The sequence below is a fragment of the Bombina bombina genome, chromosome 5 (genome assembly GCF_027579735.1).
Source record: "Bombina bombina isolate aBomBom1 chromosome 5, aBomBom1.pri, whole genome shotgun sequence".
NCBI lineage: Eukaryota > Metazoa > Chordata > Amphibia > Anura > Bombinatoridae > Bombina > Bombina bombina.
In genome coordinates, this window is record NC_069503.1 from 361,845,550 (window position 1) to 361,868,440 (window position 22,891).

At 38.3% G+C, this 22,891-nt stretch overlaps 1 protein-coding gene across 1 annotated transcript in view; it reads left to right on the forward strand.

The window, feature by feature from the left end:
• The first annotated feature begins 3,381 nt into the window (after positions 1 to 3,381).
• The window catches only part of SNX10 (sorting nexin 10), a 118,514-nt gene continuing 99,004 nt past the window's right edge, over positions 3,382 to 22,891 (forward strand). The window contains exon 1 of the mRNA XM_053714165.1: positions 3,382 to 3,539. The gene's annotated coding sequence lies outside the window, so the exon portion shown is untranslated. The remainder of the gene's footprint in view (positions 3,540 to 22,891) is intronic.

The window sequence follows — 22,891 nt, forward strand, 5'->3', positions numbered from 1 at the left end:
TGAACCCTGTTTGTTAGCATCCGAAATTAATTCTTGCATGTGGCAGATATATCCTGAGAATTTTTCTGTTATGCTGGAGATAGCTCCACAAACTGTTTGTATCTCCACCTCTGTGCTAGTCGGCATTTCTGTAGTCGACAGCCAGCTACCATTCTCTGGCTGTGTGTTTAATTATAACTTTTTGACATGGAATGGTACTAGTTACTTTCTGCACCCTGTACTTACTATTCACAAACACACCTTATTTGTGCCCCATGCCCTACCTATTTCTTCTTATCAATTACCTGTTTCTACCATCATCAATTAATGCAATATCAAAAATAAATGTTTACTCACCTACAAAAACATGCTAAAGCTATCTCTCATGGGGAAATACAGAGCCATTTTGTTAAAAACAAATTACTAACTGTTTCTTCAAAAATACAGCAAGATTTAAGCCACCACTGGTATGACTTCCTGACAGGATAGTCCGTCACTGGCACAAAAATGGTTAAATTTGCCTTTTATCCTCTGCTCATTATTGTAATTTGCTTACTATTACTAATATTGTTTAACTGTTACATGTCCTGTACTCTACGAAAGAAAATATCAGGTATGATACAAGATGCAGAAAAGGTACAACTCCAAAATTTAATTAGAGGTAGACCCAGATAGCTTGTATTGAAGGAACTTTACAATGTTATTTATAATTCCATTGTTATTTGTATAAAGGACTCCACGTGATGTTCCAGTCTCCGTGTTGTAAGAACATTACAGGTTATGTGATCACGTTGTGATCAAAGAGGGGAATGATGGGTATATTATGTTAAGTGGGCAACTTTAAACTGATATAAGGGTAGTTTGAAACTCATATGAATGTCTATAATACAGCAAGCAGCATTCCACAACTTCCTTTGCATATGGTTTTCACGTATGTTTCTCATATATATTTCTCATTTATACTTATATGGACATTTTCTGTTACTTTCTCTAACTGCATTCCTTTATTTCCTGTGGCCTCTTGTGACGTGTGAGCTACTATAAAACTACTGTGAATTCTGATAATAAATGGAATTAGTGAGAAACATTTTTCTTGCTGATTCCCCAGAGCTCTGAGAGAACGTGTGATACACTCCTATCAGCCAGGGCTAAGGAGAAAAGTTGTACCCAACAACCAGAAAAAAATCCAAAACTTGATGGTGCAATTTCTACTCTTGCTAGAAATGCTATTATTCCCCAAGAGGATAGTAACTCTTTCAAATACCCTATTGATAGGAAATGTGAGTGTTTTTACAGGAGGGCCTTTATTCAAGCATATTTATTCAAACCAGCATTTAGCATTGCTTGTGTGGCAGCAACTTCATCTCTTTGGTGTGACAATTTATCTTAACAGCTTTCAGACAATTCTGTTGAGGAAGATCTTCAATCACTTCTGAAACAAATTTGTTCTGCAAATGCTTTTATTTGTGATGCTATTATTGATATCAAATTGAATGCCCAAAACATGGCTTTGTCTGTGTGTGTGTGTGTGTTTGTGGCCACTTGTCCCTTTAAGGACGAGTATCGGTTTAAGCTTTCCACAATGTTTGTGCCTGTACCTTTAAGCATTTGAGAGTGTGCAAGGTTTTACACATACTGTGATCTGTACCTTTAAGACTATGTGGGTGATGTGAGTTGTCTCTTTAAAGGCTTTGTGGGGTGTGTGTGCTTTTCCCTTTAAGATTGTGTGATCATGCAGTGAGTTGTACCTACATTTTGTGTTTGTGTGGTGGGACGCCTGTCCCTTTAAGAAAGAAAATCAATTTAAGGCTTACACATTGTGTGTATCTGTCCCTTTAAGACTGTATGAGTTTGTGGTGAGTTGTACCTACATTTTGTGTGTGTGTGTGTGGGGGGGGCACCTGTCCCTTTAAGAATGAGTATCAATTTAAGGCTTGCACATTGTGTGTATCTGTCACTTTAAAGGGATAGTAATTAAATACCAATAATGTTATTGTTTAAAAAGATAGAGTTTTGCATAAAAAACACTGTTATACAAATATACTTTTTACTTCTGTAATTACCTTGTATCTAAGCTTCTGCAGACTGCCTCCTTATCTCAGATGATTTGACAGACTTGCTATTCAGGCAATTAGTGCTGACTCTTAAATAACTTCACGTGCATGAGCACAATGTTATCTATATGAAACACGTGAACTAACGCCCTCTAGCTGTGAAAAACTGTCAAATGCATTCAGCTAAAAGGCAGCCTTCAAGGGCTTAGAAATTAGCATATGAGCCTACCTGGTTTTAGCTTTCAACTAAGAATAACAAGAGAACAAAGCAAATTAGATGATAAAAGAAAATTAGAAAGTTTTCAAAATGCAGACATCCCAACTGTCCCTAAAGCTCAGGGAGTCTCCCTGATTGTAATAGCGTCTCCCTGATGCCAGCAAATGGAATGCAATCTCCCTGAAACTACAAGTGCCATGATCCAATGTTGCCCAAATCCAGAAAAGTGTTTCTTTAAGGAATGCCTTTAATTGCTGGGACGTTATAGAACCCTCAAAGCATTCATCAGTAACCAAAAAGCCCCCACTGATTTTAATTAAATAAAACACAAATACTACCTTATTTACTGCATGCAATTAAACTTCGTATTCTAAAATATTTAAGCATTCAACAAGCGTACGATCACTGGAAAATAGGTTTATTGTATGTGGTTGTGCAATAAAGCTACTTTTTTTTTAATGTGACTTTATTGGGAAGCTACTTTAATGATAAGTCTCTACCTAATCTAGGGTTCCAAGGTGTCCAATATATTACTGGGAGGGGGTGGCGGCGGTGCAGTAGCGGTGAAGCCACCTCCCTGAAATGAGCAGTTTGGGATGTCTGAAAATGACATGCCCTGAACCTGCAGAAATGTATACACATACAGTATGTATGCTGAGGGTTTCATACAATGTATCATGTAGGTGAACAGAGCTCATGTGCTGGCTGGGGAAAGTCTATGGGAGAACAGGGATTTTACACCCCACACAATACAATATGTCTCCCTGTTCTTGGAAACACAAACACTGCAGTATTGTTGGTAGCTCCATCTAAACCCACATACCAATTTGTGAAGTAAATCCATGCCGTATGGCCGAGAAAATAATTTAGAACGTTAACCCAGATATCACCATATTTCTAGCCTTATGTCGTCAAATCGGTGCTACATGATCATTTTGCACCAGATACACTAGTTTAAAGCAAACGTGCAGGAGACTATTTGTATGGTGTTGGCGTTAGGTAAAGCGGATATCTGAATATTTTCATTCTGACTTAATTTTCCGTACAAAAATGTACCAGCAGAATCCCTGGCAAGCTAAGGGTTTAAGTATAGCAAACCCCGCCCCTCTAGCGACGAATCCTGGGGTTTCCCTTCTAATGAAACTGGAGCGTTTCTTCCTGGAACTGCGAACGTGCTGGTCAGGCGGAGGGGCGGTGTGAGCAGTTTCACTACTTCTGGAGTCTCCGGTGAAATCCCCGTTTATCTCAGGTGACCTGACAGTAACCGGACTCCCAGTGCAAGCTCACAGGTGAGTGCGCTTAGTTTTTATTGCTGGCTGTTAGACATGAAATGGTTGCTGTGATGAAGTAAACCTGTTAAACGTGGGGTAAAAAACCCTAATAATACATATTTGTAGGTTAAATGCGGGAGAGGTAATCGCAGGTTCCCATGCAATTTGTACCCTACGAGTGTTATTTTGGAATAAGACGTGTTAATAGTAATACAATGCTTGCTCCATACTGAAACAGGATGGCACTATTTTTATTTTAGGAAGGAATTGCCACATTATAGCATTTTTATATTAGGAAATATATTCCAGAAACTAGTACTATCATTTTGTTTTATTTTGGGTAAAAAATAATATATATATATATATATATATATATATATACAGGTGGCCCTCGGTTTACAACGGTTCAATTTACACCGTTTCAGAATAACAACCTTTTTTTCCAGTCATGTGACTGCTATTGAAAAGCATTGAGAAGCAGTGCATTGATTAAAGTAGCCAGTAGGTGGAGCTGTCTGCTTGTGTTGCAGCAAAGATATGCAAGCTAAAATTAATCAGTATAACTAGACCTGAGCTATTGAGCAGCTTGCAAAGGAACAAGATCTTCCTGTCTATAAATTAGTCCAGTTTGGAATGCATAGAAAAATTGTTTGCAGAAAAATGCAAGTAAAGTCTGTGTTGTGTGATTATTTTATTAGGTTTATAATGCTGTTTAGCAAATGTTTTTGTTCATTTAACTTAGTTTAATTATATATTCTGTATTGTGTGATTATTTTATTAGGTTTATAATGCTGTTTAGCATTTAAAGTCTTCATTTCAAAGCTTTAAAAATAATGTATTAGGTGTTACTTATGACAATTTTGAGAGGGGTCTGGAACCTAACTCCCTCACTTCCCACTGACATTATAAACTGGGTTTCAATTTACAATGGTTTCGATTTACAACCATTCCTTCTGGAACCTAACCCCGGCGTAAACTGAGGGCTACCTGTATATATATCAGGGACATGAGGGTGACAGCTGACTAGTGTCTAGATAAACCAGCAACTTGCTGCCAAATGATTTGGATTTATTCTAAATCTAGTTTCTTTGCATTTTAGTTACTGAGATGATCAGCTGCACATTTCTCTCCTTATCTGTTTAGGGCATCAGCAACTACTAATTTACTGACTTTACTTGATTTTAGTAACCCATTTTTGGCATTTCCCTTACTGAGTAAGTAGTCACAATTTTTTTTTTGTTTTTTTGTTCTATACTGAACTTTTTATAATGAGGGGTTAAACACACAGTAAAAGTGGTGCTCCTTAGTTGTGAAGCTCTGCATGTTCTGATCTGAACTTGTTATTGTTCCAATCAGCAGACTTAGTCTTACTATTACTCTATTGGTCCTGAGTGGTACTTCTGCTATGTGTTTAACCAGGGGTCAAGTTGGGCAGGAATGCATGGGAACGGAGTTCCAGCGATATTTTTGCAGGAGGAACTAAGTTCCCTCTGGACAGAGAACAGAAATGCTTCAGTTAACACTGCTGCTGCTTGTGGGAGGAGCTGGAGCACAGTCTGTTAGAGGGATAGTGAGATCCTCTAGTAATGGGCAGCAACACTTCCTACAATACACTAAATTCAAGTCTGTCAGTGTTCCTGCTGTGTGATCACCCCACAATGTGTGTAATACATGATGCTTACATTTCTGTGCGGCTTGCTCTGGGGTTATTTAGCTCCCCTCAGCAGAAATAGGATTATTGCACCTTAAAGGGACATAATACTCATATGCTAAATCACTTAAAACTGATGCAGTATAACTGTAAAAAGCTGACAGGAAAATATCACCTGAGCATCTCTATGTAAAACATTAACATATTTTACCTCACAATCTCCTCAGATCAGCAGAGTAAGTTCTGTGTAAAAAGTTATACTCCACTGCAGGTGAAATGAACAGCAGCCAATCGGCATCAACAGTGCTGAAGTCATGAACTCTTTTACTGTGATCTCATGAGATTTCACTTAACTCGCATTGTAAACTTCCTTACACTGAATAGGGAAATAAGATGAGTGTGCACAAAAGCTTGCTCCTTCCACTGTCCCGGGACAGACATACTGATTTGTTGCTTAGAAGTCCTTTACAATGGGATGTGGCTACTGAGGAACTTTTGAGGTAAAATATCTTTCTTTTTTACATAGAGATGTTCAGGTGATATTTTCTAGTCAGCTTTTTACAGCTATACTGCATCACTTTCAAGTGTTTAAACATTTGGGTATTATGGCCCTTTAAGTTGGTAAGACTCTGTGACAGAGGAGGATTCTCAAGCGCAACGGCAACCATTCAACTCTTCATTGGATTTAATTTGCTTTCATTAGCCAAAGTGTATACAAATACAGTGTCTGTGTGTATAAAACAATATTAATTGTGAGGAGGGGTGGAAGGAAGTCTTGGTTAGATCCCACACTTTTTTTTTTTTTTTTTTTGTAGGACTTGACCCCTGTGTTTAACCCCTTTGAGGGTTTAACACACAGTAGTGTAGGATCCATAGTCTTAAAATGAATGCTCTAACAAACCCTCTAACCACATAGTCACTAACAACTTTACTGGCTGTTTATTTTTTGTGTGTATGTTTTGATGATAAACATCACTTTGCTCTTTGGACCTGTTTATAACTTTTTTTTGTGTGTGTGTGCGCGATCTTTCTGTATAACTGTTCATCCTCCTCACCTATTATCTTGTGTATGAGTCATTTGCATTCCATTACATTGACTACCTTTTCATATGGAGTCAAAAGCTGCCAACTTTTGTTTTTATGACTGTGACTCATAATGAGCAGTAGCAGTACTAATCATATACAATATATCAGGGCTTGACAGATTTGTTAAAAAATCTAGTAGCCTGACCATAAATTTACGATCCAGAAATGTTTATACTTTATTACACACAGACAAATACATTATATAATAAAAGATGGATTTGTATTTATCAGCTGTGAGGCATAGAAAGCATCCAGCCAAACCAAACTAAATTTTAGGTTCCATTGGTATTTTTTGGGGGACTCTAAACCCGGAGCGACAGACTAAATTTAAAGCGCAAGTGGCTTCCTGTCACCTGGGTTTGTTGAGCCCTGTACTTTTATAAACTACTAATCTATATCTACCAATGTTATACACTAATATGTGTGTATATCTCTCTCTATCTCTCTCACACACACTATGGCCAAAAGTATGTGGAAATCTATACTAAGTATAGTTGTCAGGTGTTTCAGCCACGGCAGGTGCATAAAATTTAGCACATAGCCATGAAATTTTCATAGACAAACTTGGCAGTACTATGGCTCGTACTAAGAGCTCAATGATTTTAATCACAGTATTATAGGATGCCACCTTGTGCCAAAAGTCAACTTGTGAATTTTCTGCCCTGTTAGATTGGCCACAGTCAACTGTAAATGCTATAATTGTGAAGTGGAAACCTCTAAAAGCAAAAACTGCTCTGTCAAAAAGTGGTGGACCACACAAACTCAAAATACAGAGCTGCTGTTAAGCGTGTAGTGCGTAATAATCGCCAATCATCTGTTGCTCCACTCAAACTTCCAAACTGCTCCTGGAAAGATGTCTACGATAAATGTACATTTGGAGCTTCATGAAATGGGTTTCCATGATCTAGGAGCTGTAAACAAGCCTCACACCAACATGCATTATGCCTAATGTTGGCTGGAGTGGTGTAAAGAATGCCGCAACTTTACCCAGGAGCAGAGGAAGGGTGTTCTCTGAAGTGATGAATCATACTTCACTATCTGGTAGTCTGATGGAAGATTATGGATGTGGCAAATGCAAGGAGAACGCTACGTATATGAATGCATAGTGGCTACTGTAAAGTTTGGTATAATAAAGATAAGTCTTGGGTGGTTTTCAGGGTTTGCGCTAGGTCCCTTAGCTGCAATACAGGACACAGACATTTTAGACAATAGTGCTTCTTTGAGGCAACAGTTTGGTTGAGGCCCTTTCCTGTTCCAGCATAACTCTGCCCCTGTGCACAAATCAAGGTCCATGAAGAAGACATTGTTTGTTGTGGGGGAAATATAGCGGCCTACACAGAGCCCTGACCTGCACCCCCATTCAACACCTTTGGAATGAACTGGAATGCTGATTGCAAGCCAGACCTTTTCCTCCAATGTCAGTGTTCTTTTGGCTAAATGGGCATAAATTCCCACAGATACACTCTGAAATCTTGTGGAAAGCTTTTCTAGGGAATGCGGGGGGGCATCTGTATTCATGTCCATGGTTGTGGAATTGTATGTTCAACAAGCTCATATAGGTTTCATTGTCAGGTGTCCACATGGTTTAGCCATAATATGTGTGTGTGTGTGTGTGTGAGAGATATTTACACATAGAGCTGGTAATGTGTATATACCCCCTATCTTTAACATTGAGTGGGCTGGAGAGAACAATGTGAGGTTTCTGGACTAGTAAGGGCGCCCCCCACTAGATTGGTAAACTATGATATTTTTAAACCCCTGTGTATGTGACTCAGGATATATGATTTGTAACTAATGTGGTATGCAGTTACTTTTCCCAGTAATTCTTAAAAGGATAGTAAGCCCCCAATATTTTCTTTTATGATTCAGATAGAACATCCAATTTTAAACAACGTTCTAATTTTACTCCTATTATTAATTTTTCTTCATTCTCTTGGTATGTTTATTTGAAAAGCAAGAATGTAAGTTTAGATGCCGGCCCATTTTTGGTGAACAAACTAGGGTTGTCCTTGCTGATTGGACAGCACCAATAAAGTGCTGTCCATGGTTCTGAACCAAACATTTGCTGGCTCCTTAGCTTAGATGCCTCCTTTTTCAAATAAAGATAGCAAGATAATGAAGAATAATTGATAATAGAAGTAAATTAGAAAGTTGTTTAAAATTGCATGCTCTATCTGAATCATAAAAGAAAAAAATTGGGTTCAGTATCCCTTTAAGTGTCTTAAAATGACATGCTCTATCTGAATCATGCAAGTTTAATTTTGTCTTTCCTATCCCTTTTTAATATATATATATTTATATATATAAAAAAAATTCTACCAGGAGAGACAGAAACATGTTTATTTGTTCCTTTTAGTTTTTTTTTTTTTTAAAGGCCTTAACTACTACTATACAGTAAAGATACATTCTGCCTTATTTTAATTGTCTGTTAATAAATAAGCCTGCTATACCTATATAGATGTGAAATTGTAGTTCTTTTATTTAACTGAACACAATGTCCACCTCTCACTTTTAACCCCTTCCCACCATTAGGTCTTTCCATACCAGTTTCCTAAATGGGATTGCAGGCTGGAAGGCATGCCTAGAGTCATAGTCCCCCCCCATCCCATCATTGAAATTGCATGAACGATCGCTTGATTTAAATTTTTACTTATTTGTTTACATCGGAACAAAATCCAGACAAGAAGGGGTTAAAGGGCCACTCAAGTCCAAAATAAAATAAACATTTATGATTCAGAGTGTGTATGCAGTTACTTTCATTATCAAATTTTACAGTTTTTTTATATACACATTTTCTGGGGAATATGATTCTACTGAGTATGTTCGCAGGGTATACGTATACTAGTCTGTGATTGGCTGATGTCTGTCACATGATGCAGGGGCCTGGAAAATATGATAATAAAAAAAAAAAATTGCCAGACAAAAATCTACTGCTTATTTAAAATTCAGAGTAAGTGTTATTGTATTTTTAATGATGCAATTGTACTGTATTTACTGGTCCTTTAATCAAGTGCTGCACATTTTCAGTTTAAAAATATTATTAACAAATCTTGTGATGTTTGTTTTTCCTCTTTAAATAGAGTTAGAAACTATTTACAAACCTGAGGTGCCCTTTCAATTTTTGTTTATAGTCTGATTTTATTATCGGAGTTTGAGAGCTGAATCATGTGCTTCACATACAAATGAATAGTGTTAATTGCCTGCCTGAAACAATTAATATGCCCTATTCTAAACAAAACACATACATTTTATTTAACAGATCAATATTTATTTAAGATTTCATGCCATAGCTATGCACTCTGCTTTCATTTCTCTAACCATACATGTAAGAATATGTTCCTGCCTTAATTATTGTAAGCTTTGGGCATATTTGTACCTTGGGTCTTATAATTTTGAGGCACTCAGCACAATCGTGGGCATATGGCTAAATATCCATCCATTGTGTCATGTAAGATACATTATTCCTTCATAAAACCCCAGAATAAAAGTGTAGTCCTGCACTCTGTCAGGGTTTAGATGAAAGATACCCTATAATTTTGTACGTAAATGTGATAAGCTAATTTCAAAGCCTGACTGCAATAACTTGCATCTAATGGGTCAGGTCTCTAGTCAAAGTTGACACAAGTCGGTCATGTACTGTAGCAGTGAATAAATAAACCATCCCTATCCAATGAAGTCGGTTTTAAAAAAAAAAACATCTTTGAGACATTTAAAATCTTCAATCTTTTATATATAAACATTTTTGTTGTTGATACAATCAAATTATCTATGCATGAGGGGAATATTTTTTTTTATTTGTACACCATACTGAAATTCCCCCCTCTTTTTTTTTTTTTTTTTTTTTAAATAAAGGAAATGACTGTATTATTACAGTCCACTAATACCTTGTGTTTAAAGGGACATTCCAGTCAATTTAAATGCACATAGATGGATTGCATCTTTGAATAGAAACATATCTGCAATATTCATATAGTGCTAAAAGCTTCTAGTAAAAGTTGCCACTGTTTTTGTTTTAGTAATTTTCTCTGCACACATGTGAAGCATATCTAGATATTCTCAGTGCCCCAGCATTTTAAATATTCAGCTGCTCAGAGTACCAATGAGACAATTTGAGTGATTACCAGATTATACAAGCACCTTAGACTCTTTTTGAGCAAGTGCTGTGTTTAAAATGCATAGTGCATACTTAAATACTCAGTTTAACCAGCTATAGCTTTTACTAGAAGCATTTTTACTAATACATGTATAATGTAAAAACACTTTTATTCAAAACTGAAATGCACTGCACCTGGCTAGAATTAAATGTACAACAATATGGTCTAGAGCAGTGGTTCCCAAACTTTATCGGTTCACAGCGCTCTTAATGTTTCAAGATTTTTTTCAAGGCACTCAAAGTCAAACCATAGTTTAATCATCTATATTACATACCTGACAGTTGCAGTGTGCAGTTGGTGGCTTGGTGCGATTAGTATTAAACGCAAATTACCTTATATGAGGCTAGCAGAGCGATGTTTGGTATTGACAAATGCTGAGAAAAAGTACCTTGTTGTTTTAATTTTTACCTTTCTGGTAAAGAAGTCACGAGATTTACCAACCATGTTTAAATGATTGGTTTCTAAATGGCGTTTTAGCTTACTTGAAATCATGTAATCTGGAGCCAAAATCTTCAAACACACTGCAGTCTTTCTTCACCATTGACAACCAAAATCCAAATAATTGTCGCCATATTTACAATATTTCTGCTTCTTCACACACCGGCCGCCACTGTTTTGTGGTGAATGCTCTTAATTTTTAGTCCTAGTGTGCTTATTAAATAAAAACGTGTCAATTTTTAAGCGTCTAATAACTATGTACTTGCAGATCAAGTCATATATTCATGTGATAACATTGTGCATCGTAAACATGTCGCATCTGGGTGAGTACATTTGGGTCAATTCTCGAAACGATACAGACTCGTCAGTGGCGCATCATTTATGAGCACTTTTACGGTTGCAAAAGATTAATATTTCGCGACACCCCTGTAGGCCAGTCACAGCGCACTAGGGTGCTGCAGCACACAGTTTGGCAACCACTGGTCTAGAGAATCAGCAAAGAGTCAGTGAAGAGAGCAACTGGGCATTACTATTTCATGATGGTGAACAGTTGTGTATAAGTTAAACTATAACTTTTATTACACTAAGGGGTCGATTTATCAAACCCTTCGGCAGGCTTTGCCTGCCTACGACTGCAGGTTCTCACAAAAGAGTTTCTCATCAGACTGCTGTTTCCCTAACCTTTCGCCACCTCTTGGGTGGCGAATTTCAATCTCCCCAGTTCATTACCCAAGTTCTCAACTTTATAGTGTTCCTCTTTAATGCCTGAACACTGAAATTTTGTACAAAATTTTGTCAACGTATATTTTCCTAAACTAAGAAAACCATCTTTCTTTCTAATGACACGATGAGTCCACGGATCATCTAATTACTATTGAGAGTATCACTCCTGCCCAGCAGGAGACGGCAAAGAGCACAACAGCAAAGCTGTTAAGGGACCAGTCAACACTGTAGATTTGCATAATCAACAAATGCATAATAAGAAGACAATGCAATAGCACTTAATCATCTGAACTTCAAATGAGCAGTAGATTTGTTAAATACATTTCAAAGTTATGTCTATTTCCACTCCCCCTGTATCATGTGACAGTCATCTGTCAATCACAAAATGCATATACGTATATGCTTTGAATTCTTGCACATGCTCAGTAAGAGTTGGTGACTCAAAGTATAAATATAAAAAGACACTGCACATTTTGTTAATGGAAGTAAATTGGAAAGTTGTTTAAAATTGCATGCTGTATATGAATCATGAAGATTAATTTTGACTTGAGTGTCCCTTATTAAATATCACCTCCCTTCCCTCCAACCCCAGTCATTCTATTTGCCTACGTTAGAGCAAGGAAGTGGTAACGTTTAGGTGTTGGAAAGAAGATTCTTCAAGCAAGACTTTATTTTTCAGCAGTGCAAGATTGTTCTGCTTTGTCCTAGGGTGTAGCCGTAGTCTATATCAGTCTCTTCAGTAGAGCAGTGGTGGCTTTCAAGCAATGGGAACTTGTGGGGTACAATCCTCACTGCACCTCCCATGTATTTAATGCTGCCCTAATCATGCAAGCCTGAGTAAGATTACTCAGTCTTTGTTTTTATCAACTGGCCTCTCAAACCTAGTGAGCTGCCGTGCTGCCTGGCAGAAGGCTAAAGGTAAGTGCTAACTTTATTTTTTCTGGGACACATTGCAGAAAATAAAAGGATAGCACTTTAAAATATGATTGTGGGACAATAGAGATTCACCTATTGCTAGGGGGATCATTTTATTATTGGCAGCAATAGCAGGCACTGGGGACGAGGAGATTTATGGCTCAGTAGGTGGTGTTTTTTATTGTTAATTTACTCCCTGCGGCTTTAGTAATACATTTTAGCCAAAAGAGGAGATCAACTTTGTAACGCCCACGATGGGCGAGGTTAGCTGAGGCGGCATTTTCTGTTGCGCGCCTTTTTCCCCCTACACTTCCTGTGTTCCGAAGCGGAGAAATAGCTTTGTCATAGGCATTAGCAGAGTTGCGGTTACCGGTCTACATTTTACAGAAAAATTGAAGTTGAGTCCGGTTTTACAAGTAGAATATTCACTCTGTTGTCAGGCAGGTAAGCACCTCAGCTAAGCTGAGGTGTAGAGGTTGTCTGGAGTGGTTTTTGTGATACTTTGCTTTATTTTTCTGCAATAAAAATATAGTTTCATTTTAAAATTTTAAAGGAACAGTAACTGTGTTTTTTTTTTTTTTTTTTTTTTTTTTGTGGGGTATTTTCTAAATAAAATATCAGTTTGTTTATTCTGTTTATTGGTGAATAAAGATGGACCAAGAGGCCCTGCAAGATGTTACATGTTCTTTATGTTTTGATGCTATTGTGAAACCACCAATCCCTTTCTGTTCCTCATGTATTGAGAGAACGTTACATTTCAGGGATAGACTTTTTCCTGAGCCAACATTGTCTAAGGCGGATGCTGTTCAGGAGTCTTCTGACAATGTTCAAGATATGCTGCAGCTTTCTCCTCAAGCGTCCCAAATTTTATCGTCCACACAGCCAGTGCCCTGCGCTTCCTATTTTACTCCACCTGGCGTTACTTTGCAAGACATTGCTTCCCTCATGTCCTCAGCGGTATCTGATGCGTCGTCTGCTTTTCCCATGCTGCAGGGAAAGCGCAAGTGGGAATGTAAACAATCGGTGAGTAAGGTTGCTGACACAGTCGTGGCTATTCCGAATGTCCCCTCCCAGAAATCTGAGGAGAAAGATACTTCGGTAGCATCTGAGGGTCAAATCTCAGACTCGGATAGTGTAATTCCTTCTGCTGATACTGAAGTTGTATCTTTCAGGTTTGAGGTTGAACACCTCCGTTTGTTACTTAAGGAGGTTTTAGCTACCCTGGACGACTCCGACACTACTGTCGTAGTCAATCCTAAGAAGTCTAGTAAACTAAACAAGTATTTTGATATACCTTCCATGGTGGATGTTTTTCCTGTACCAGATCGAGCTACAGAGATTATTGCTAGGGAATGGGAGAGACCGGGTATCCCTTTTTCTTCATCCCCTATATTTAAGAAGATGTTTCCTATAGCAAACTCTGTCAAGGAGTCTTGGCAGATGGTACCCAAGGTGGAAGGGGCAATTTCCACGCTAGCTAAAGAGGACCACTATTCCCAAAGAAGATAGTTGTTCCTTTAAGGATCCTTTGGACCAGAAAATGTATGTACACCAGAGTTTACAATGGCAACCAGCGGTGTGTATTGCTACCGTCACTTGCGCGGCAGCATACTGGTTTGATGCGTTGTGCGATTCTATTCGGACAGACACTCCCCTCGAAGAGATCTAGGATAGGATCAAGGCTCTTAAGTTGGCCAATTCCTTTATTACGGATGCTTCCCTACAGGTTATTAAACTGGGAGCAAAGATTTCCGATTTTGCCGTACTGGCCCGCAGAGCTTTATGGTTAAAATCTTAGTCTGCAGATGTGTCGTCTAAGCTTTTGGCTATCGCTTACAAGGGAAAGACCTTGTTTGGGCCGTGTTTGATGGAAAATTCTGACATTACGGGAGGAAAGGGCCATTTCCTCCCTCAGGACAAGAGGAATAAGCAGAAGGGACGTGAGAGTAATTTTCGTTCCTTTCGAAACTTCAAGGGCCCTTCCTTCATCCAAATCTAGTTTCTCTGAAGCTGACTGCTTGGAGATTAAACGCTTAATTTTATCAAAGCGCGGATTTTCAGAGTCGGTCATTGAGACCATGATTTATGCTCGGAAGCCTGTGACTAGAAAGATTTACCGTAAGATATGGCGTAAATATCTGCATTGGTGTGAATTCAAAGGCTACTCGTGGAGTAGATTTCGGATTCCTAGAATTTTTGTCTTTTCTCTAAGAGAGTTTGGAGAAGGGTTTATCGGCAAGCTCCCTAAAGGGTCAAATATCTGCCTTTGTCTAGTTTGTTACATAAACGTCTGGCGGATGTACCAGACGTGCAATCGTTCTGTCAGGCCTTGGTCAGAATCAGGCCTGTTTTTAAGCCGGTTACTCCTCCCTGGAGTCTTAATCTAGTTCTAGTATCTACCTGATAAATTTATTTCTTGATACGATGAGTCCACGGCCCGCCCTGTTTTCTTAAAGGACCAGTAAACACAGCAGATTTGCATAATCAACAAATGCAAGATAACAAGACAATACAATAGCATTTACTTTGAATTTCAAATGAGTAGTAGATTCTTTTCTAATACATTTTAAAGTTATGTATATTTCCACTCCCCCTGTACCATGTGATAGCAATCAGCCAATCACAAATGCATATACGTATAGTCTGAGTTCTTGCACATGCTCAGTAGGAGCTGGTGACTCAAAAAAAGTGTAAATATAAAAGACTGTGCACATTTTTTTTAATGGAAGTAAATCGGAAAGTTGTTTAAAATTACATGCTCTATCTGAATCATGAAAATTTAATAAAACCTGAGTGTCCCTTTAAGGACTGTTTTTTTTTTTGTTTTGTTATAAACTTCAGATACCTCTGCACCTTGTTGCTTCCTTTCTCTCCTTTGCTTCGGTCGAATGACTGGGGTTGGAGAGAAGGGAGGTGATATTTAACAGCTTTGCTGTGGTGCTCTTTGTCGCCTCCTGCTGGGCAGGAGTAATATTCCCAATAGTAATTAGATGATCCGTGGACTTACCGTGTCAAGAAAGAAAGAAATTTATCAGGTAAGCATACATTTTGTTTTTTTACACCTGGTGGCACATGAATTGTTTTTCTTACTTTGGGGTTTGCTGTAGCCATAATTTTAAGGGTTCTCTACAGTGCCTTAACATAACCCCTGTATAGATGGTATACCTAGAACACCATTATTAAATTCAATATTTATCAAATAATAAAGCAAATCATGTCATAATGAACTACGGCAAAGGTCAAGTCCAGCTGGAACGCATGGGGACAGAGTTCCTGCACTATTTTTGCAGGTGGAACTAAGTTACCCTGGAAAGAGAACAGAAACCCTTCAGTAAACACTGCTGCTGCGAGGAGCTGGAGCGCAGTCTTGTTAGAGGGATAGTGAGATGCTCTAGAAATAGGCAGTAATACTTCCTACAATACACCAAATGCAAGCCTGTTAGCGGTCCTGCTGTGTGATTACTGGCTTGCTCTGGGGATATCTAACTCCCCTCAGCTGAAATATGACTATTGCACTTTAAGTGGGTGAGACTCTGTGGCAGATAAGTCTCAGGCCCAAGGGCAACAACTTAACCCTCCATTGTTTTTAATTTGCTTTCATTAACCAAAGTGTATAGAGGAAGAAAAAAAAAATATATATATATATATATATATATATATATATATACACACACACACACACACACACACACACACACACACACACACACACACACACAGTGTGTGTGGGTAAAACAAACTATAAATTGTGAGGGGGTGGAATTCTTGGTGAGTTTCCACACACTTTTTTTTTTTTTTTTTTTTGTAGGAAGAACTATGGTTTAAGGGCCCTTTTTAATGCTTTGCTTCATAACTGCAGGATGTCAGGTTGCAGTGATGATTGACTCATACCTTGGGTGCTGCCCTCTGCAGTTGGTGTGCACTGACACTGCAAATTACCATATGTCCTTTTACTGCCATCTGTGTAGCATCAAAGGCACTAAACTTCCCTTGCCAAGGGATGGGCAGCAAGTTGCACCATGGTAACAGACTGCACAGCAGGGGAAGGTAAGTGTTTCTGGTAGCCAAAGAGTTAATTGGTGTTCTGTGTGTGAGGTGGATCTGCACAATGAAAGCTAAAATGTCCTTGCTCTTGTTTATGAGTTGGCTACTACATTTTAAACTTACTACTTTTTGTAATGTACAATGTGGTAGTTTTTCTATACAATGCATATGTTTTTCCTTTTTATTGTACAGTAATGAATCTTCCCTAATTTTATTCTGTGAATTCTTATAAAGGGAGTAGACTTCTTAGAACTCGCAGCCCTTCCTGTGACCTCTGCAGCTTTCATTTTATATTTGCTAGCTTTTCTTTGTGAAGCAGAAGGTTGTTTTGTAGCATTGTGAGTACTACAAATATTTTGCTTGGAGCTGACTATTGGACACTGCATTGAGGTATTTATAACCTATTTACTGAAGCTCTACGGTGTCTGTATTAGTGGAAGTTCACTGGACTGTTTAGTTAAAGGGACAGTCAAGTCCAAAAAAACTTTCATGATTCAAATAGGGCATGTCATTTTAAACAACTTTCCATTTTACTTTTATCACCAATTTTGCTTTGTTCTCTTGATATTCTTAGTTGAATTCTAAACCTAGGAGGTTCATATGCTAATTTCTTAGACCTTGAAGGCCGCCTCTAATCTAAATGCATTTTAACAGTTTTTCACCACTAGAGGGCGTCAGTTCATGTGTTTTATATAGATAACATTGAGCTCATGCACGTGAATTTACGAGGAGTGAGCACTGATTGGCTAAAATGCAAGTCTGTCAAAAGAACTGAAATAAGGGGGCAGTCTGCAGAATCTTAGATACAAGGTAATTACAGAGGTAAAATGTGTATTATAACTGTTTGTTATGCAAAACTGGGGAAGGGGTAATTAAGGGATTATCTATCTTTTAAAACAACAAAAATTCTGGTGTTGACTGTCCCTTTAAAGCATTTCTTCAGGTGTTTGTAACTTTTGTATTGGTTGAATATATTTAATTGAAACTTGTGTTTTGTGGGCACACTCGGTGACTAGAATTGCTGAAATTTTGAAGTAAATTATTTTTAGTATTTCTGAAAATAAAGAAGATCGTCTAGTCATAATTAAACCTTTTTATGTTTCAGATAGGGCATGCAATTTTAAACAACTTTTCAACTTACTTTTATCTTCAAATTTGCCTCTTATCTCAGTTTTTCACAGTAAGACAGCGCAAGTTCATTTGTGCTATATAGTTAACACTGTGCTCACTCCCGTGGAGTTATTTATGAGTCAGCACTAATTGGCTAAAATGCAAGTCTGTCTGAAAATAAGGGGGCAGTCTGCAGAAGCTTAGATACAAGGAAATCAGAGGTAAAACTTATATTAATATAAACGTGTTGGTTATGCAAATCTGGGGAATGGGTAATAAAGGGATAATCTATCTTTTTAAACAATTAAAAATTCTGGAGTAGACTGTCCCTTTTTAAATTCTGGGGAGGTAAAAAAAAGGTAATTTTTCCTATCTTTTAAAGGGACATTAAACTGCTGAGTATAACTACAGTGGCATTATTACTACTCACCTTGCTATTGTTTTTCCTCCTATACCTGCAGCGCTTTTTTTTTTTTTTTTTTTTTAACACCTTTTACAAGTCCTGGTTTAGTGTTCTGCATCTTTATACTGGCATCCCCATCTTGGTATGCACATTTTGTTGCATTCTGTAACTTTTACAGATCAGTGACACTGCTGGCTTTTAGACAGCTGTACTTTGTATTAGCTTGCACAAAAGACAGCAGAAGTTACATGTTTTGTAATTTTTTTTAAAACGTTCTATAACAATTAAAAAGCCATTACAAAAATGTTCATCTCCCAATCTGTATTCATGCTAAATTGAAGTGCATGATATGGCTTGTCAAGAAGACAACAATATCACTTATCTGAATGTGCACTGCTTGTTTCACTGGGTACAAGAATACTTAAATTCCAAGATGGCAACGCTCCGTGTGAAGATGCAGAACTTCACTGACCAGCACTTACGAAGCGTTAAAAATAAGAGAATAGCTTTCAAAAGAACTACAGGTGTTCTAAAATTTTGCTGTACTGTCACTTCCGGTGACACCACTCAGCTGTCTGACTGCAAATCCCCTCAGTCATGCGCTTCATTAAGTGACTGCATCAAACATATATACGATGGGCACTGTAATTTCCCCCCATCTTCACTATTTTTTTTTGCCTCCGTCTGGGGGTTTCAAGCGGGGGGAAGTCCCCCTTGTAAACCTCATTCCCCAAGGTTCACTTGGGGTGGATGCCAGAGGATCAACAGGGTGCCCCCCTTGAACCCCTGAGGCAGAGGCAAAAAAATAGTGAAGATGGGGGAATTACAGTGCCCATCGTATATACTGTATGTGTGGTTAGAGATTAGGTTCTGTGGTGTAGCAGATGCGCAGACTTGTTCTGGGCCCCATAAGAATGCTGGATCGTGGTGATTGGAATGTGGTGACACATGCCGAGTGAATGAATTTGCGGTCACACAGCTGAGCGGTGTCACCAGAAGTGACGTGGTCCAGCATTCTTATGAGGTCCAGGACAATTTTAGAACACAGGCACAGCAGGAAAATATTAGCATTGTTAGTGTATGTGTGTGTGTGTGTGTGTGGTTTATTTTTTAATTTTTTATTAAAGGATGTGGTTATTGAGATGCAAAGGTTTGCAAATATAAATTGATATGCTCAATAGTAGCATATAGTAAGTAGGTGAGGATTGTGGGAGTTGTATTCCTAGATATTGGTCTATATGGTGCTGTAGCCTGGAAAAAAAAAAAAAAAATATATATATATATATATATATATATATATATATATATATATATATATATATATATATATATATTCACTCACTCTTTGGGCTTATAAAAAAAAAAATATAACCTTTGGTTTAGTTTTAGTTGGGGATCTTTATTATGATTATACTATGAGCTGAATGTAAATTAACCATATTTGGGTAGCCTGTTTTGTTTCTCCTGTAGATACTTAGCTCTTAGCCGTGTCACTGAATTTGCTTCTCTAATAAGGGTAATATTTGACCAATCTGTATACATTATATTGTTAATTAGATATATTACTCTGTAGGTGGTCAGATAAATTTATTGTTTGTTAGATGACATTTGTGAGTACAGATATCCAATGTTGTAAAAGGTATATGTTATAATAGATATTTGTATATGTATCGCTGAGTAAGGTGAATGCGACTTGTTTCCATGGCACCTGTTCCTTGATCTCCACCTCCCTTCTGGGACGTCACTCTGAGATGTTGCCATGAGGGCTGGGGTTGCTAGGCAGGGTGCGTGCACATTGGTACACAAGCGTGAGGTATAGCGTCTGCTCTACTATACATGTCACTATGGTTACTGTCCTCCACGTGGGTACGTGCTTAAGGTGCGTCACGTGATGTCACACGTATGGGACGCTAATGGAGTTTGCGGTTCCCCGAGGGGCTCTTAAGTTGAACAGGCGGTTCAGGTAAACGCATGTTTTTAGATTCACTGCAGTGGATCATATGGACATTTGACAAAGGGATTGCAAGAATCCCGAAACGGTATGCCACTTTTTAGTTGATGTAATAAAGGTTATATTTTTTATAAGTCCAGAGAGTGTCTATCTTTTTTTCACTACTATGCTGTTCGTTTCATGTGCACCCTAGCAGTTATTTACAAGAAGGACTGTGCCTATCTCATTGGGATATATCTATATCTATCTCTATCTCCTCTAATATCTCTATTATCTCTATCTCTATCATCTCCATCTCTATCTCTATCATCTCTATCTCTATCATCTCTATCATCTCTATCGTACTCACTCTATATCCATCAGCCACCGGGTGCACTTACAAACCAGTAATATACACAATTGTCAAAGAAGGCACTCTCTCTGTTATTTCTTGAGTAAATAACTTTACTGTAGTAAACGTTTTCAGGGTTGCCCCCGTCCTCAGACTTACATACAAGGCAAACAAACTTTTATGTGTTATCTTAACCAATAGTGCTCTTTACTGTGTAGCGTCCCAATAGCGCAACTGCGCATGCGCCTGAATCTTATATTTAACAGTTGTATCAGTACTGTTAAATTGATAAAACCAACTGTTAGATTTAAGATGACCTCTAATGAACACAAAATAAATTTCCTAGATTTGAGCATCCACAAAGAGTTACAGCATTTGGGTACAACTCTGTACAATAAACCCACTGACAGAAATTCAATCCTCAGGGCGGATAGCTGCCATCCCCCCGCTCTACTGAGGGGCATTGTCAAATCCCAAATGATTAGGACAATGCGTAATAACTCTGACACACTGACAGTGATCTCCCAGCTGTCTGGAGTGGGTGACAAATTCCTTCAAAGAGGGTACAAACCAAGACTGATCAAAGAAATGATTGATGAAGTATCACTTTTAACTCAGGTGGATCTAATTAAAGGAAAACCCAAGGATGGATCTCAAGATAAGCTGATTATGTCTACCAGGTTTACACCGGGCACTAGGAAAACTGGACAAATACTTCGGTCTCACTGGCCAATTGTGTCCACGTGTCCAAAACTCCCCTTTGCTAGTAACCTTGACCCAATGGTAGGTTACAAAAGAGGAACCAACTTGAAAGATTTGTTGGTCAAGACCGATCCCAAATGGAGTTACACCACTGGGACAAGGATCAACATAAAAGGTTCATACCGCTGCCTAGGATGTACCACATGTAATGGACTGATCAACACCAAGTCCTTTCATCACCCAAATACCAATCAAAATTTTGTCATTAGACACTCCATAACATGCACCACTACACATGTAGTGTACTTGTTATTTTGCCCATGTTCCAGTTTCTATGTGGGGAAAAACGTCTGGAACTTTAAGGGAACGCATGGCGAATCACAGACACACAATCAGAGTGGCACTACAACAGGGTGACTGATCAACCTGTAGCAAGGCATTGTGCCAGGAAGGGCCACTCCGTATCTTCTATCAGATGTACACTTATTGATCATGTTCCTGTCTTGGACAGAGGGGGAGATCGAAATAAGATGCTGCTGATGCGGGAGGCACAATGGATATATCATTTGGGTACAATATATCCTGGGGGATTAAATACAGCACCAGATTTTAAGGTACTCCTATAGTTCCGTTGAGTGTGATACTTACCTGGGGTGCAACCCTATGTTGCTGGGACTCTGTTGAGTGCTGAGAGTGGGAAGGTCCCACTTGTTGGGGCCTCTGCCCATCTTAGGCCCACAGCTATGGGAGCATCTTGCTTCCCTTTTGCTGTGTGGAAGTCCAGCAGCTTATGGGTGGACACTCGATGACACACAGTATCGGAATGCATTCTATAGGGTACTAGCCCATATATTGATGGACAGTACCATCCAGTGAAGTATGGTTAGAGTATATATCCTAAAGAGACAACCTATGACTGTAGAAGGTCGTGCATGACATAGCCATTGAGATTTGAAATTTTATGGTTCAGTGTGGATATGTTGTATTAGGATATGAATTGTACTAGCCATCAGTATTTCTGACAAATATTTTTGACAGGCATGTTTGAGAATCAAATTATATTGTGAGCTGTAATTGAGTTGCATTATAATATACTAGTTTGTAATCGCCTAAGAGGGGTACTTAAGCAAACATGCTCCTAACACGTCTACATACTAGTAATATGACATTTATTAAATGCCCTAGTGTTCCAACTGTATGACAGAAATAGCATGACAGAAATATGATATAGTCTCGAAGTTTTTTAATCAGGGTGTTTATTTTTATTTTATTCTAACTTTTTGGAGATACACATAGAATATTACGAGCCTGGAATAGCTCAAATATACATTTCTACCATTCATAACTAGGGGCTGTAAAATCTCCTCTGTAGTCAGTCCAGACCATATGCCCTTGTTAGTGATGTTTCTATGAATAAAGGTAGTCTTGGTACTATATTAACCTAAGCATAATGCATACCTGCATTAGATCAGTCCAATAAAGCTCTGTAGTTATTTCATCAAACTATCCCATTGGACGATGTTAACAACATTTTGTGTACTTAATGCTTGTAATTAGTGTGTGTGTGTATAAAATATCAATGAGTTTCTGGACTCTTGACAGACCCTTGCATCTTTCATCCAGTGTTGCACTGACGTTTCTGGATTCTGAGTCATGGGGAAAGAAAAAAAATTGTCAAAGGATCTGTGGGGAAAAAGGTAGTTGAACTGTATAAAACAGGAAAGGGATATAAAAAGATATCCAAGGAATTGAGAATGCAAATCAGCAGTGTTCAAACTCTAATACACACTAATTACAAGCAAACAGATCACAGGTGAGAATGGTTACCTTTTAATAGCCATTCAAACCCCTATGTGTCAACT